General features: G+C 33.3%; 1 protein-coding gene across 2 annotated transcripts in view; it reads left to right on the top strand.

Moving 5' to 3' along the window:
* Nucleotides 1-17,525, top strand: part of CSMD3 (CUB and Sushi multiple domains 3) — a 1,245,616-nt gene that overhangs the window by 10,375 nt on the left and 1,217,716 nt on the right. The window lies entirely within an intron of this gene.

Genomic DNA, 17,525 nt, shown 5'->3' with positions numbered 1-17,525 from the left:
CAAAAATACTTTTGTCCTTTGTGAACTTTGACTCTTCCAATATAAACTAGCCTTTTTCTTACTTGCATTATTAAAATTTTCTTTGTGGATATACTTTTAGAGACCTCATTTTAAACCATGTTTTTACTTTTAAAGCTCAGGTATCTTAAAAATACCTTCATATGGATTATTCATAGAGTAAGCTTATTACATTGGATACATTTTAATGGAACATCCTTATTTAAAATAATTTTGTATCTTACAACAGCTAGATGTAGATTTCTCCAAAGTTGGCAAAAGTCAGGGATAAAAGTACACCTAAAATGCGTCTCCTACTCTCTTGCCTAAAATTATGCATTCCCAAATTTTATTTAATGTTGGAAATTGACTATCAACCAATTTCTCCATTTTAAAATTGATTATATTATAATAATTCACTTCAGCTTATTGAAATTTTAAGTTACAAACTGACATATTTTTTTTCTTGATCCTGGTGATGGGAAGGGGAAACTGATAATTAAAATTCCTTTTCTTGGGCTTGTTCACATTCCCATTAGCCACTTGTTTCTCTTTCACAGTTACTTAATAAAATTATTAGCTCTGTTTTATTGTTTTATATTATTCTAATTTCTCAAATATTAGCTTTCTAGAGGGACATATCTTTTACTTTTTGTTTGCTTATTTACACTATGAGTACGGTCTGATTTCAAAGAAACCTGTAGAAAAAAAACGTTAATTTCATTTCCTCTTGCAATACCATAATGGGCACCTGAGATCTACCAACCAGTCAATAATTTAAACATATACTTTTAAGTTGTATTTTATCATGAGTGTGTTAATATAGAGAAGTGAATATGAATCTAGGCTGTTGTTATTCTACTAAAACATAGTAAGATACTGTTAAAAGACTTCAGGTAATTTGTAAGTTTTAGAAATGACTTTAGTTTTAATATACAAAGTAGATTTCCATATATAGGAATGACTCTTTCGAATCTGTTATTGGAGGTGTAATTTGAATTTTCCCCCGAATGTTTGTAATGTATTTATGCTGATCTAACTGCATGTTCTAATATTGAACTCTGTGTTGCTAAAAGCTGCATTTGCAAGATAACGGATCAAAGTTAGGAGACGAGGCAGAATAAATACAATTAAATCTCTTGGAGATGAAACGTGCTACCTTGGATTTATTGCTTCCGTGCTCCAACTGACTGAACTATATAGTCTAGACAAAATATTTACTCAGCGTTCACATATATGGAGAAACTCCGAGTTAAGGTTTTTTGGCTGATGTCTAAATCAAAACAGCTGAACTGATTCAAATGTTTTGTGTAAACAAATTTGCATCCATGCTGCTAATTTGTGTGCCAACTTACAGCTTCATAGTTTCTAAGATGATGGAGATGATAAACCCTCTTAAATAAAGTTTGCAACAGAAATGTTGACAGGCCTATGGTTGCATGTATTGAGTTCATGTCCAATGGTTTCTTCATGGCCTTCAAAGAAAAATTTTCATCTATAAATCCCACTAATACTTGATGGCTCTTTTATCTGTTAAATCTTTCCAGAGGAGGTCAAGGAGAAACTCTTAAAATCAATTTTCTAGCAACGTTCCAGCAAATCTTTAATACCTATGTTAGTTTGGCAGTGTTCATTAATATATTAATAGATGAAAATCAGAAGTGACATTTTGAACTTAATTTTTAAATATTGCCAATATGCAAGTCCTTAGAAATTAACCATTTTTCAATATGTTGAAGATTACTACTTATTTTACCTGTTCTTGCATAGATTGAAATCTCCCTATTTTAGAAAAACTATATTCTAATTATGTAATTCCTTCAAAAGCAAAATTCTCAGAGGCCTTGAAAGCCATTGGAAGATGTTAGACATATTAGGTTATATCTTGTGCTGTTTCACGTAAATATTACCCGAAATGTTTGCATCATTTTCTTTGGTCTAAAGTTCAATTTGGTTTAGTAAGCCTTTTGTTAGAACAGTATTATTTTGAATTAAATACTGTAGTCTTGACACAGTTTAATTTAGGAGTTGTGAAAGAGACTGAGGTCAGATTTCATATTCACAGAAATAATCAGTAGTGCATTTATCAGTTCCGGGACTCAGTAATACATTCCTTCACTGATCGATCATTTATTGAGGGCCAATATGTGTCAATATGTTTAGGATACAGAGATGAAGATCCAGTCACTACCCTAAAACAAGACACACTTTATGTTGAAGTAGGTTTCCTGTGAACATAATAGCAAAACAATCTAGTTATTGTAAGATTGTTTAACTCTTCAATGGGATTCTCTTATCATAAAATATCAATATAGTTCATACCACCTTTATTTATTTATCCTACATATTAAATCTTTATCCTATCACAGGTGAGTATTAACATCCTACACACATTGAAACTTCCCAATGGAAACTTCCCATTCTGTGATCTAATCTAATGTAATTTTGCCTTGTAAATTTCAATTTAAAATGTTTATTGACTCCTATCTGTTCAGCCAACTGATATTAACTAGTTTATCCAGTATCAATGAAGATCTCACGTTTTTTTCTATAACAGTATTTGTAGAGAGATTTTGTGATCAGCAAATTGTTCTTACCCATTTTTTCCCTGTTAGTTCCTGCCTCAGAACTCCTCACTGGCTTGTTAAATCTTTCAAATTAAAAAAAAAAAAATTATGGTTTATTTATTTTTGAGACAGAGAGAGAGGGAGAGAGAGCAAACGAGTGGGGGAGGGGCAAAGAGAGAAGGAGACACAGAATCTAAAGCAGGCTCCAGGCTCTGAACTGTCAGCAGAGAGGCCAATGTGGGGCTTGAACTCAAGAACCATGAGATCATGACCTAAGCTGAAGTCGGACACTTAAAGGACTGAGGACTGAGCCACCCAGGTACCTCGATGCTTTTCAAATCTAAATTCAAATCTCTGCCCCTTCATTTAGTGATGCACAAAAATAAGCCTTGAGCCAAAGTCAACACATGCAAAGGGAAAAACAAATAATTACATATAAATATAACAGATTCTATCATAGTTTTCTATTTCTTATTTTTTCTTTATTGGAGACCTATGTAAGTAGATTGTTTTTTGCATTGCTTTGTTTTTAATTTGTGATTTAAATAGCAATAGAAGGATGTATTGATAGTTTAGTAAGAAATACTGGCATTGGAAAATACCAATTTTGCTACATAGGAGTTAAGTAGAATGATCTATCTTTACAAGGTTAGAACATTCTCTAAATTTGATCTTGTATTTTACATTTTCCTCACCACCCCCCTGAATTCAAACTTTGATGAGTCATATTATTTTAACGTTTGCACAAACATTGTGCTTCGTGATTTGTGATTGTCATCTCCCTCTCCATTTTCACATTCCAGAAACCTCACTTTTTTTTTGTGATCTAATGAAGATTTAATGTGTATGAAACCAGATTTCATGTTTATTAATACAACACATATAAAGGGTTTTTTCTATTTCTATGCTTCAAAATGTTGACTATTAATGAAAGATCAAAACCAAGCATTTCCATTAAGTATGCAAATTGCTATCTACTGTGCTTGCTTAGATTACTTCAGCGAAAAAAGTAAATCTAGAAGCTTGAGATAAAACAGCTTTGGGTAACGTGAATTGTTTTATTTAACTTGGTACAACTAAAAGAGGGAATAATGTGAACCCCACTGAATTTCTAACACTCTCCACAATACATAGCATTAGCTTCATTTATTAAGATCCCATACTAATGCATGGGAGTTAATTTGCAGGATATTCTGATCCGGTTCCACCAACACCTCAAAACCCACATCTAAGCTCCTTCCTTTCTTTGATATAACAAAGAAGAAAGCAGTCCTTTTAGATTTCACAAAGCTTTATTATACAAAGGACCCTGCACTGCCTTTCTATTCATTTTGTTTTTCCTTCTTAAGTTCCAACTCTTTTTCTTTCAAAGTATTAATGATAATTTACATATAACAACTGTGTCATAACATGGACTGTTTGTTCAAGATGCAAGGGGGAGGTTTTCATGCTGGCTTGTTTATTGTCAGTACACAAGAAAATCTGAGAAGCCACCTATAAGATATATACCAAGCCTTCATGATAACTATGAAAATGGCTACAGTTAGTTGAGATCAGAGTTTGAAACAAGTATCTGCTAATTCAGCTAGTACTGAGAAGGGTGTTTGGTTCAAAGATGCAACCATTGCACACACTTCAAGTATTCTCTAAACCCCAAATTAAACACAATGAACAAAATTGTGTTAATAGTGTGGATAAACGCAGGGTAAAATAAGAAGTATGTGCATTTTTAGTAATTATATCTTTAAGCAAAAATATTCACAATTTATGAATTCTTCTGTACTTCGTTTCAATTTTTATAATAGTCCATTTTACATGTGAAAACACTTCCCTCTGTAAGGTAAGTCATTAGGTGTTTCTATTTTTTTAAGTAAAGTTTGTAGTCTTTTTTTTTTAAGTTTATTTATTTTGAGAGAGAGTGGTGGGGAGGGGCAGAGAGAGAGGAATAGTGAGAGTCCCAAGCAGGCTTCAAGCTCTGAGCTGTCAGCACAGAGCCCAACGTGGGACTCAAACTCATGAACCGCGAGATCATGACCTGAGCCGAGATCAAGAGTTGGATGCTTAACTGACAGAGCCACCCAGGTGTTCCTAGGTGTTTCTATTTTATCTGATTCTTCACTTCCTTTCTCATCTTCATGGCAGGAAAAGAAACTGAAGTTCCTGGTCCACTACTGTAGACTGTGAGTGCCTCTTATTAAAGCATCTCTATTTGGAGTGTTTGATAGACTTAGCTCCTTTTTAAATTTGAGGAAACAATTTAGGAAGAGGAAATTAGCTCACTTGTGGAGAAAAATCGGGTCCAAACCCTGACCGCTCAACTCCAAACCTTGCCTGCTCTTTTCATCACACCAAACAGGATTTCATCAACTTTGAGGATAAGAAAAAATTCTGAGATTGAGATGAATTCTGAATTCTTTCACATGGATAAGGTTATTTCTTTTCTGGAGTGACTACTTCTGAACATAGAACAATTTATTTTACATGCTTCAAGATGAAGGGAAGGCAACAGAAACAGGAGAAGTCAGGGGTAACAATTTAGAAAGGTCAGGCTGGTTATGTTGCCGGAGGGACAGTGCTCATGTTAGCATTTGGACATGCTTTGTTGAATCCTTTATTAAGTTATAGTTTGTTGTTAGAATGGAAAAAATATGTATTGTGGAAAAAACTTAGGTGTTATGATACCATAGTTAGGTATTGTATTTAATGTTCCTCGATAATTGGGGTTTTTTGTTTTGTTTTGTTTTGTTTTTGCTTTTCTTTTTACAAATTAAAATAGAAGGGAACCTTAACTGTAATGTGTGTTTAAGGTCTCATTTCACATTTACTTTTATTCTTTATATTCAGTAATTCAGACCTCATGGAAAACTTTGTGAATTTATTTATTAAAATGTAAAAGAAATAAATCATGTTTCTTTAAATCATGACACATTGTATTAAAAAGAATACTTCAAAAAATCTTAAATTACCTACCACAGAATCTCCATATCTAACTTAGTTCCTTATAAACAGAGTAGCACTCAATAAACATTTGGGGACTTGAATTGGATTATAGTTAATTGAATTCATTAATTTAGTTTAGGTCCAATCTGTACTCAGAAAAATCAATCTATATTGCCCAAATCTTTCAGCTGTTATATACTTCACGTTTCTCACTCTGTTAATGGTGGGTACAGATACCTAGGAAATAACATAATTTATTAAAAAAAAACGTATAGCTATTCAGTATGTAAAAGTATGAGTCACCTTTGCTACTTTTACTTTTGAATATATAATTGTTTCTTTTACTTGAACAATGTGCATTAAAGTTCCTAACCTCAAAATATCAATATCACTCTCTCCATTATCATTACGGTAAGAATCCAAGAAATGTACTGAGCCCTGATAAATTACCCTTGCTATCAGAAAGAACTGTTCATTATGAGGTACTTTCAGAACATATTTTCAAGTAATGCTCAATATATTGGGGAGTAAATGAAGTTTGGAAACACTTATTATAATTCTCAGTCTCTAATTTGATAGAATTGAAGGTGGATTCTAATCCCAGCTACATGCTTACTGGTCAGGTGACTTTTGGTGCTATGTTTCCTTTAGGCTCAATTTCTTTATCTCTTACATTCTCTGTAAACTTCATATAATCTTGACACCAAATTGATCAGTATGAGTAAACACTCTATGAAGTATACATTGTTACATATAATGGCTATTGCAACAACAATGACTATTGTAGTATTTATTTGAAAGTAAATGGATGACAAGCTTGGATTCTGTGTGTGTGTGAGTGTGCATGTAGAACGGATTTTCATCATTGTCTACTTTTTATTTATTTTAATTTTTTCAATGTTTATTTTTGAGAGACAGAGAGAGAGAGAGAGAGAGAGAGAGAGAGCGAGAGAGCACACAAGCAGGGGAGGGACAGAGAGAGAGGGAGACACAGAAACAAAAACAGGCTCCAGGCTCTGAGGTGTCAGCACAGAGCCCAATGCAGGGATTGAACTCACAAACTGTGAGATCATAACCTGAGCTGAAGTCAGACGCTTAACCAACTGAGCCATCCATGCACCCCAGTTTAGTCTACTTTTTAAAAAGAGAAATTCTATTTTGCCTCCCTGACCAATCCAATATTTGTTAAGATGGCTCCAAATATCTAGCAGATGCAAGAGCTCTGGTGCTAATGTATTTCTCTACAATTCTCAAAATGGTTGTTCCTGGTCAAATTTTTCAAGAAAGCATACCCCCTATTGGAAAGCTCCAACTATACTAAACAATGAAATTCTAACACAAATTATTGCCATTCTTCTTTGACCACTGATATACTTCACTTCTGCTTGAATTCTTGATACTGTTCTTGAACCAAATCTAAATCTGATAATAAGCTGTTGAGGTTGGCCTAGTATGTAGAGGAAATTGATTCCTATATGATCTTAGAGACGTTTTAGTGGTTCAAAAGTATGAGGAGCATGTGGAGAGGCCAGTGATTCAGAATAAAACAATTCAATCAATTTACACTTAACATTCTAACAGAACTTAATATTCTTTATCCACATAGGTGACCATAGTTTGGCATTTAGGAGGTTTTTTTTGTTTGTTTTTTGGTAGGCATGTGTATTTTGTTTTCTTATTCTAATATATGCTGTTTCTGGAGTGGATTTTTAATTCTTTTGTTTTAAAGAAAACAAACCTGCTCCCCAGTTTAAAATATATCCCCCTACCTCTTCAACTTATTTGTTTTAATTTTTTTTAACATTTATTTATTTTTGAGACAGAGAGAGACAGAGCATGAACGGGGGAGGGGCAGAGAGAGAGGGAGACACAGAATCTGAAACAGGCTCCAGGCTCTGAACCGTCAGCACAGAGCCCGACGCGGGGCTCGAACCCACGGACCGTGAGATGGTGACCTGAGCTGAAGTCGGACGCTTAACCGACTGAGCCACCCAGGCGCCCCCCTCTTCAACTTATTTAAATGTTACCTCTCTTCAGATACATTTCTCTGGATGCTGTTTAGTTGAAATAAACTCTTCTTTCCTCACATCAACTTTAAATTATAAGGTTAAATATAAAAATTATGACCTTATAATTTAAATATATAAAATTATAACCTTAAATATACATCAGAATTATAGTTCCTCCCACAACCTGCCATGTAATCAATTTATGCATATTCTATCTCCCTCATGTAACAGAGAAATATGAGAGGTCAATGGCTGTGTACCTGGCAATGTTACATCCCCATGGAATCTTGCACAGTGCTCTAAAGGTAGAGGCATAATAAATGTTGGTTGCTTTAAATAATACTGAAATACAACAAAATATTAACTGACTTACTATTTTCTAACATTTAAAATATTTTATATATTTTTTTCTTATTACTTCATTTTATTTATGCATTTTCTCTGCCTCATATAATCTTTTGCTATAATATGCTAGGCTTTCATTTTCCAGTAAGATGTCTAATTTGCCATTTGATTTTGTGCCATTTAACTTGACCTTTGTTAGAGTTTCGATTTTCTTTTGCTTGTCTTTTTAATTTGTTTTAAAATTTGAAATTTCTCTTGAAGCATTACTTATATCAAAATGTATAGGCACATTGTTTCAGGTTTCTTACTTTTATAAAAGAAAAAAATAGGCTACCAATTGTGTTATAACGATTTCTCTTGATATTTACACTTCTTCAAGATGTGTTACCTTAATTCATTCATAAACTCCTATCTTTACGACCTATTTTTTTTTTAACATTTTTTAATGTTTATTTTTGACAGACAGAGAGAGCATGAGTGAGGGAGGGGCAGATAGAGAGGGAGACACAGAATCTAAAGCAGGCTCCAGGCTCTGAGCTGTCAGCACAGAGCCCAACGCGGGGCTCAAACTCACAAACACTGAGATCATGACCTGAGCTGAAGTCAGACACTTAACCAACTGAGCCACCCAGGCACCCCAATTTATGATCTATTTTTTTTGAGGTATGAAACATTGGGGATTCAAGACATCTTTGAACTTTGCTTCTGAAACAGCCTCTGTGCAACGTCTTACTACCTCTATTGACGTCGTATTTCAGATCATAAAACAGACCATTTCTTCCAACTATGATTTCCTCATTGCTTTTAGTTTCTCTTGTGTCTACATATCTCTTATAGTTACATTGTAAAAGTAAGAGCACATATTTAAAATCCCATGCATTTTGAAAACTTTGCACCTCTATGTTACTGTTTAACTCACCAAATTGTTCCTTTCTTTGGTTGGTGCTATTTTTACCTCATAAATTATTTTCCTCGATCTGAAACATTTAAATATATTTTTTATATTTCATGTTTGAATCTTCTTTGTATTGAGCATGAGATATTTTTGGAGGAATAAAAGTGGTGTGACAGGCTTTGCTTTGAGAGGCACCATTGTCTATTACTTTACTATGGTATCTGCCTGAATTTGCTTCAGAGATAATTATTTTTATTTTCTTTTTATCTTCAGGAGCCAATTATATTATAATGATTAAAGCTATTTGTCATTCCATAATATGTTTTTATATTAACATGTGAAGGCTATATTTCTATAGAGCTAATCATTAAAAAATATACCTGTCTTTCTGACTATAAATTTTGCCTATTTGATACTTTATGCCAATTTATGATTATTGGCTTTTCTCTTAATTTGAGAATAAAGAGGAAATGAATTCAGACAGCATGTTAAGTCAGATTTTTCTTTAAACTGATTCATTTTGCTATAAAAAACATCTTTAAAAAGTAACAGGGCTTCTATCAGGTAAATGGTTTATAATATGCCAATCACATAGTTGAAAAATGTTTAGATACTCATTTGGGGGTTTTACATTTAACTTGTTCTATTTTAACTTACTTCTTGGTTAACTAAGAAGGAAGCAGAAAGTGATGAGAGTGGTGTATTCCAGGAACTTTATTCTATTCCTACTGCTTCAAAAGCACAGGGGGCGTAAGGATTCTGAGATGAGTTTTCAGTGCTTGGGCATGTAACAGGTGAGTGATTATTTGCAAGGCTGACATAGTTTATAGAAATGGAAATATAATAGTTTTCCACAGCATGAATGATTCTGACATTTTTGTTTTAGAGATGTAATAATTTCCAATGCCAAGTTTCGACTTTAAAAATTTATTAGATTGTATAGGACTACCTAGTGAAAACTGCTGTTACGTTGTAATGTTATTGGCAAGCAGGATAAAATAGCTGTAAAAAAATATGTCATGTAGGTGGCAAAATTCTGTACACTATTATAGCACAACCACGAACAACAATAAAATACAGAAGGGAACATTTCATGTAGTAGGGTTTCCATTGGATTTTTTTTCCACCTTTAAATTTGATCATCACTTTGCTTTATTCAGTAAAAATTAACTATGGCAAGATTTATTTAAAACCTGAAAAGTGGAATATTGTGGTGATTTAATTTATGTATCACACCCAGTATACAAAAATCATGTAAGACATAGTAAAAATCAAGTATTTGAATATATTCTATATGATTATGTATTCATTTTTTGTATCTTGTGAAATTTGATAGAAACTTATAGCTGCTGTTTTAGGATACATGTAAACACTGGAGAACATAAAAAGTCTACAACAAACAGCATTTAATATAAACATTAATAGGTCATTATCCTTTGCTTTAGTATTGAAACTGATTTTGATTGTTATTTTACAGTTTACAGAGAAGTATACAATCATTTTCAGTAATTCTCCCACTACATATTCAATGTTATATATTAAAATATATTTTTAAATAGTGGAAAAAAAACTTCATTCATAAAAGGTAGCTGCTGCATATGACAACCCTAAGCCAAACTGAAAATAATACTGTTTAATGAATTTTGAATCATTTTGTATAATTCTGTTTTTCAATATAATACATTCTTTTAAAATAGAGATATGTTAGATTTCTAATCTGCTTGCCCTGTTGAGGTAAAAGAATTGTTACGGAAATGGTATCAACATCAACAAAGTGATTACCATTGATGGAATGTTCTGGAAAACCCATTAATTTATTTGCATAGAATTTGAAAACTTAATTCTAAATAAAAATTATATATTGTGCATAGGCTTGGAAGGTTTTACCTGCCATAAAGAAACCTGCTTTTGTTTTCTTCCTATACTGATGCTTCCTCTTTTAAAGTATTCATCTTGGCCTTTTTTTATAGGTCTTGTCTTTAAATATTGTGGAATATTCTGAGTTCCAGTCTGGTGCTATTCTCTTTTCTCGTCACACAATCCCTATTCACTGGGAAGGACCAAACTTTTATTTTAATTTCAGATTTTTTTTTGAGCTTCAAATATTTCTCTGTTCAACAGACTGTCCTTAAGACATTTGAAACTCATTAAATACAAAAGGTAATATGATTTCCACCTGCCTAGATACAGGAACTGCTCTTTTTTCCTATGTTAAATAATTTCATTATGCTCCAATTTGTCCAATCCAGAAAATGGAGATTCTCAATCTCCTTCTCCTTCTGTTATCCAGTAGAAGTATAATGAGAGCTATCTGTGGAATCCTAAATTTCCTACTATTCATTTAAAATAGTAAGAATAAATAGGGTGAATTATCATAATTCATTTTATTGTAATAATATATTTATTTAACTCAATATTTCAAAATTTTTATCATTTTAGTCAATATAAAATAATTAATGAAATATTTATTTTACTTTCTATTTATCCCTACAAAGTATTCATAATCCAGGGTGTGTTTTATATTTTCAGCATATAAAAATCTAGATACTAAACTTTTAAAACAAATACTTGATGTATATTTAGATATAATAAAATTTGCAATTGAAATGATGGATCCATGTGAGCAAGCTGCTTCAGATAACTTTTAAAAATTCCAAGAACCGAATACATTGTGAAAAAAAAAAACAATTTTTTTTAAATATTCTCATTCACTTTGACAAAACTTGTCCATCAATTTTGAAAGACTTGATGTGACACAAAAGAAAAAACATACCAATTTCACAACTAATTTTGTCAAAAATAAGTAAACTCACTAACTCTGTATCATCTCAGTTTTATTAACCTCAAATTGAGAGGGTATATTATGTATATTTAAGCAATTCCAATTTTATCTATAGCAACAATATTGTTCAAATTTTTCTTATAGTGTTTTCAAACAATTTACTGATCACTCCTGACAGAAATATGATATTGTTGACTCATGTTGAAATATGTGAAATCATTATTATTGCATATTATAAAGTGTTTATTTTCAACATAAATATTTGTCTAGCAAGGTAGTGTTTTCTTTTCTTAAAGCCTAAAATTTAGCTCATGAATATTCACTAGGATATCAGTGAGGAAACATAAATCACACTGCTGATTTTGGCCTTTGATTATTGAAGATTTGGCAAGAATCCTTTTGTTTCAAGGGAATCCTGAATTGGAAGCAACAGGATGGTAAATATTTGTAAAATTCATTCACAACTCAACGAACAAGCATTGGCAAAAACACAGATGCTTTAATTCATTGTCTTCTCTTTCTTTCAACAGTTTCACAAACTAGGGATGATTCATGGCTTGTTCATATATATATATGAATTATTTTTAACAACTGTAACCATGACACTTTGGAATGATGCACTATCTCTTGCTCTTAAATTCTAATAAATCCTGATATTTGACCTACCTTATCTGAAGCAATCCATCTGTCATAATAGAAATTAATTAAATCATATCTATCTGAAATATTTGACATATACATTTTCTTAAAATATCTATGTCATGATTTCGATTACTTAGGCTGTGAATTAACAATTCTTCATAAAATTTGGAAGCTCTTTGAGCAAAACATGCCGGAGTATTAATTTGAACAATGATCTCATGTTGTGTGACCCATCTAAAGATTAAGAATACTTTCTAATTCTTTGATTTTGTATCAATTGAAATTTGATATTAGAAATTCTTATGCTTAACATGCAATCGTTTACTTAGTTGAAGATCTTTCACTTTTTTGTAAATTATTGGTTTAAGCCTTTCCTTCATGATTTTCTAACAAATTTGTTAAAGCTAAAATAATAATGTATTTTACCACCTCTGCATCTAAAATTGGTTTTCTGTGTGTGTGCATGTGTGTGTGCGTGTGTGTGTGCAAGTATCAGAGTCATTCTATTCCTGGCAAAAATGAAGAGCACACATCCTGTAGACATTATTTTTAAAAATTTTGTTGAACATTTAAGTCTTATTTCAAGTGACTAATATCTTCAATTATTTGTTGACTGTGCTATGTATTTTAAATACCCAAACTTTCTTAGGCTACAGATAATAATAATTTGCAATATTCAGAATAAAATAAAGGAAGATTTTCTATCATGATAGACTTTAAAACCAGTGTGTTTTTAAAGATCATTTATATAGAATGCTGTGAATTTCTGTGAGGTATAATGTTAAGTGAAATACTTTTAAAATGGAATCTAATAAAAATAGAATTTAGATTCTGTTCATCTTTTTAAAATGATCAAAAAGGTTACATATCTTTACTAAGCAATATTGGAAACTGTATTTACAAGTTAATGACCTAGCTAAGTAATGAAAAGTTATTTCAGTAATACTGATATAATTTATAAATCTAAATTCAACCAAATATCCATTTTTTAATTTATACCAAAATTGCTAGCAACTGAACAAATATAATTTATACCAGTTGCTAGCAACTGAACAAATATAGTTTCAAGGTATATAGGATGATTTATACTAAGTGGCTAACTTATCATGTCCTATTAGTTATATATGATCTGGAGGGAATTGATGTTTTCTCACTTCTATTTGTGATTACTCTGGTCCCCAAGTGTGTGATTATGTGCATATGTGAGAGATAAACTGGCTAAGCATGCAGACCATACTTCAGTTTCTCTGAATTTGTAAGATAATTAATACCTCTGTGCTTTGGCTTTTCATCTGTAAAGTTGTCTCCTAGCTTGGGGTGAGGATTAAATACAATAATTCATGTCAGGCAAAAATGTTTGGTAACACAGTAAGTACGTCTGTGTGAAGAAGGAAGATGGGAAAGTAAGGAGATAGGTACAATATTATGAAATACCTCCATACTATAGTTTTAAGTGAGGTAGAAAAGCAATGATTTATATTAGAAAGAAAAATTTCCTCCTAGCACAAGACTTAAATGTGGAAGATACCATATGATCTTTCATCATTAACTGGCTTCCCCTTGAGCTTGGATGTTTCAATTTATAAAATAGCAAGCAAGTCCAGATCAGCCAGAGATTAAGGAAGTTTCAAGTGATGGGTTTACTTCACTGCATAAGAAGAAAACTTGCTTTGGGGTTGTTGTTCTTGGAGAAATTCAATTAACTTTAGCTGAGATTTCTCAACTTTTGATTCTCCATCTGTCTACCCAGTTCAACTAATAGTAGCTCCATCTAGTGAAGACCAGGCAGAATTGCAGACACAAGATCCCATGGGAGATAAGCCCATCTCACCTATAGGTGCTGTCATAAAATTTTAATGCCTGAATTTATGCTTGTATACAGATCAATATGGCTCAAAGTTACATTTCTTTAATTGGTCCAGGCTAATGAAAATCATAGATATTGACTTAATAAAACCTTTGTGTCAAGATATGTCTCTTTTCATGTATAATAACAATATTAACATCAAACGCTCTATAGTCTTCTATAAGCTACTTTAATCATACAAGCAACACTGCAATGTGTCATCATCCCATAATATAAATAAGGAAACTGGGGCACAGTGATATTATTAGGGAGAAGCTAGATCTCAACAGTGGAAAAAAGCCCCGAGGAATTTCATCCCCCCAACCCGAAAGATTTCAGTGTCAAGTCCATGAGTGGGGAATGATATAATAGACAGTAAGACATGAGCTGGAGACAAGGACAGTGATAAAAAGGTAGAAGCCTGGGGGCACACCATTGTGACCTGTAGTCTCCATGACCTTAAGGCTAAGGGACTAAGAGCCATAGGTGCAGAGCATGAGCTCTCCTCTTACACCTCTGTCCCAAAGGTAACCCTTAGGCTCATTATAATACATTTGCATTGTGGTTATACCCCCACACACACATGCCCATGAAGAAAGGCTGCCATAATGGTTCTAGCACAAACTTCCTAGGGTCAAAAACTCTCCTTCCCAACCTGTGGGAGGAGTCCCCCAAATAACTAGAAGTAGCCTCCATTGAGACCACCCTACCTTACATCACAGCTCCTTCCAGCCCAAAAAGACCCAATAAAAATCCAATTTCAAAACAACCTAGGGGCCAGTTCCACCTCAGGGAAATTGCCAGCTTTCCTCTGGAGAGTGTACTGCTGCTTTACTAAAACTTTTCTGCTTTCACTTTGAGTGCTGGTGTCTAATTCTTTACTGTGTCTCTGGTAAGACCAGAGACACAAAGCTTTTCACGCTGACAATATTACATAGTTTGCCTAAGTGCACGGCTAGTAGATGGTAAAAACAGAATTTTAACCCATGCATTTTGGCTTGTAAAGTCCATAGTCTTAACTACTATGCTGAAGATAAGAAAATTTTGCTTGTTTTAGATTTTTAAAAAGAAGAGGATTTTCTATCAATAAAACTGACATAACACACGGAAAGGATCTTGCCCTGAAGCACAGTACCATATTCTTGGTATCAGCGAAGGATTAGTTCAGCAACTCAACATCATCTGTCTTATTCAAATTAATATGGTTAATTTGGAAATATGGGTTGTTTACTTTGGTCTAGAGTGCTATAAAGTCTATAAGCACTGGGAATGAATAACAAATTTTAGGCTTTAAATATTTAAGAGTATTGAATCCTAAGTTTGAGAAAAGCTAGCTCAGTTGATTCAGTCTCACAAAACAAATTACTTAAGTTTCGGGCTTTAAAGAATAACCCAGAATTGATACATTGTAATGATATGTATTTCTATTTATTGAGTTCAAGAAATAATGAGGTTTTTCTTATGAAGTATTTGAGTTTTAAAGAAGAAGACCCTGTTATTTGACCTGGGGCACAGGTCAGAAAACAATGAACAGCACATGCAAAACAAACAAAAAGGTCCTCAACTCATAGAAAGTAAAATTTAAAGCGAAGATAAAATAAATATAAAATTCACCTTATTGACATGTGGAAAAAAAGGAATGAGCAGCACAGAGGATTTGGTGGTGTCAACCCAAACCTAACTTCACGGTTTCCTAACTAAAGTTATTGTGGCTTCTGTGTCTCTGTGGGTCTTTAGAAGGATATTAATTGACTCCAGGTATGTGGTGAGGCAGCCAGAGAACACGATTCCATGCTTGACAATTTACCATCTATCAAAAGCTTCAAATTATTTTTCCTGACATGATTTCTTATTTGACAAATGGCTCACTTTCTCCTTCACGGCATTTTATTTTTATATTTTATATATCCAAAATCATATTTCCCATAAGAAATTCTAAAGAACAGGGGCACCTGGGTGGCTCAGTCGGTTGAGCATCCGACTTCGGCTCAGGTCATGATCTCACGGTTTGCGAGTTCGAGCCCCGCATTGGGCTCTGTGCTGACAGCGCAGAGCCTGGAGCTTGCTTCAGATTCTGTGTCCCCCTCTCTCTCTTCCCCACCCCTGCTTGTGCTCTCTCTGTGTCTTTCAAAAATGAATAAACGTAGAAAATTTTAAAAATAAATAAATAAATAAAAAGAAATTCTAAAGGACATAAGGTAGTAGATGTAAATCTGATTCTGTATGGAACTTGAACTCTCTGGGCCTCACCTGCCTTCATTATAAAATCACTGAGTTGTTATGTATATACGTACATATTAGATGTATTGGATATATTCTATATACTGACCTTCTTGACTTAACTAAACCATATGCTCTCCACAGGTTAAGACTTTGTGTGGGAAGAGCTTTTAACTTAAGTTAAAACCATTGTAATCATAATAGCAAATACAGGATAATCAGAAGAAGGAGCTGGTCATTGGGGAGAAGAAGGACTAGAGTTTGAGGAACTGGGTTTGAGATGCCAGTAAGACATTTTTTCACTGACATCCAGTGAACAATAAAAGTGTGTTTAGACTTTTGGAAAGAATATGATGATAGAAACCGTCTACTGAATACGTATTATATGCTTCATTTGATCCTCATACCTGAATAGTGGGGAATGTAGAGTATAGAAAGAATAAAATGTCAATGATTGAAACTTGGAAGACAATCTTTTCTAAAAGTATAAAATGGGTGGTGACCTAATGAAAGAGGCAGAAGAAGAATAATTGAGAGAGACTGGAAGGGAGCCATGACGGTTCACTGGTGGGGGACAGAAGGGTATTCAGAAGGATGGGAAGATGAGCAACACTGAAGGCATTAAAGATCACAGGGAAAAAAGTGCTTGGAAAGGATTATTGCCTTTGGCCATTGATAAATAACCTTTTAATGAGCTGTCCCAGGAGAGTGATAGAGGCATAAATCAATTTGCAAGGCATTGAGGAGATAGTAGACGATAAGAAAATGTAGATACACATACACAGTTTTCCTAACAAGCCTATGATGTGGGCTGTTGGAGTGGTATATAAGACAAGATTTGCTGGAGCCCTAGTAGTCAGAATGTATCTTCAGTACATAATATCCGTTACAAAATAGAACACAAAAACAAGCAAGCAATACGAAAGCCACAACTACTAGCGTCTACAATTATTTGAGAATTTACTTACTGTGTACTGAATATGGAGAATACATTAGCATCTATGATGATGGATATAAGGCAATTAAGGAAATAAGGAAAAACAAACCGTATGAAAGTTATTTGTCTATGTAAAAATGAAACAATATGGTTATGTTAAATAAAAGAACTGAATGCATTTGCCTGGGGATAAAGCAGGCTGTATCTGGTCCATCCACTTGCAGATATAGAGATTTTCTTTTTTTAGCACGCAGGGGAGACCAAATGGCTTTGAGTAACTAAGTGCCATCACAATTAAGACTGACAAAAGAATTCCAGTCTATTAATTCTCATGGAGAATGAGGA

Source organism: Panthera onca, chromosome F2 (genome assembly GCF_046562875.1).
Source record: "Panthera onca isolate mPanOnc1 chromosome F2, mPanOnc1 haplotype 2, whole genome shotgun sequence".
NCBI classification, from domain to species: Eukaryota; Metazoa; Chordata; class Mammalia; order Carnivora; family Felidae; genus Panthera; species Panthera onca.
This window is presented reverse-complemented; position numbering and strand designations above follow the sequence as displayed.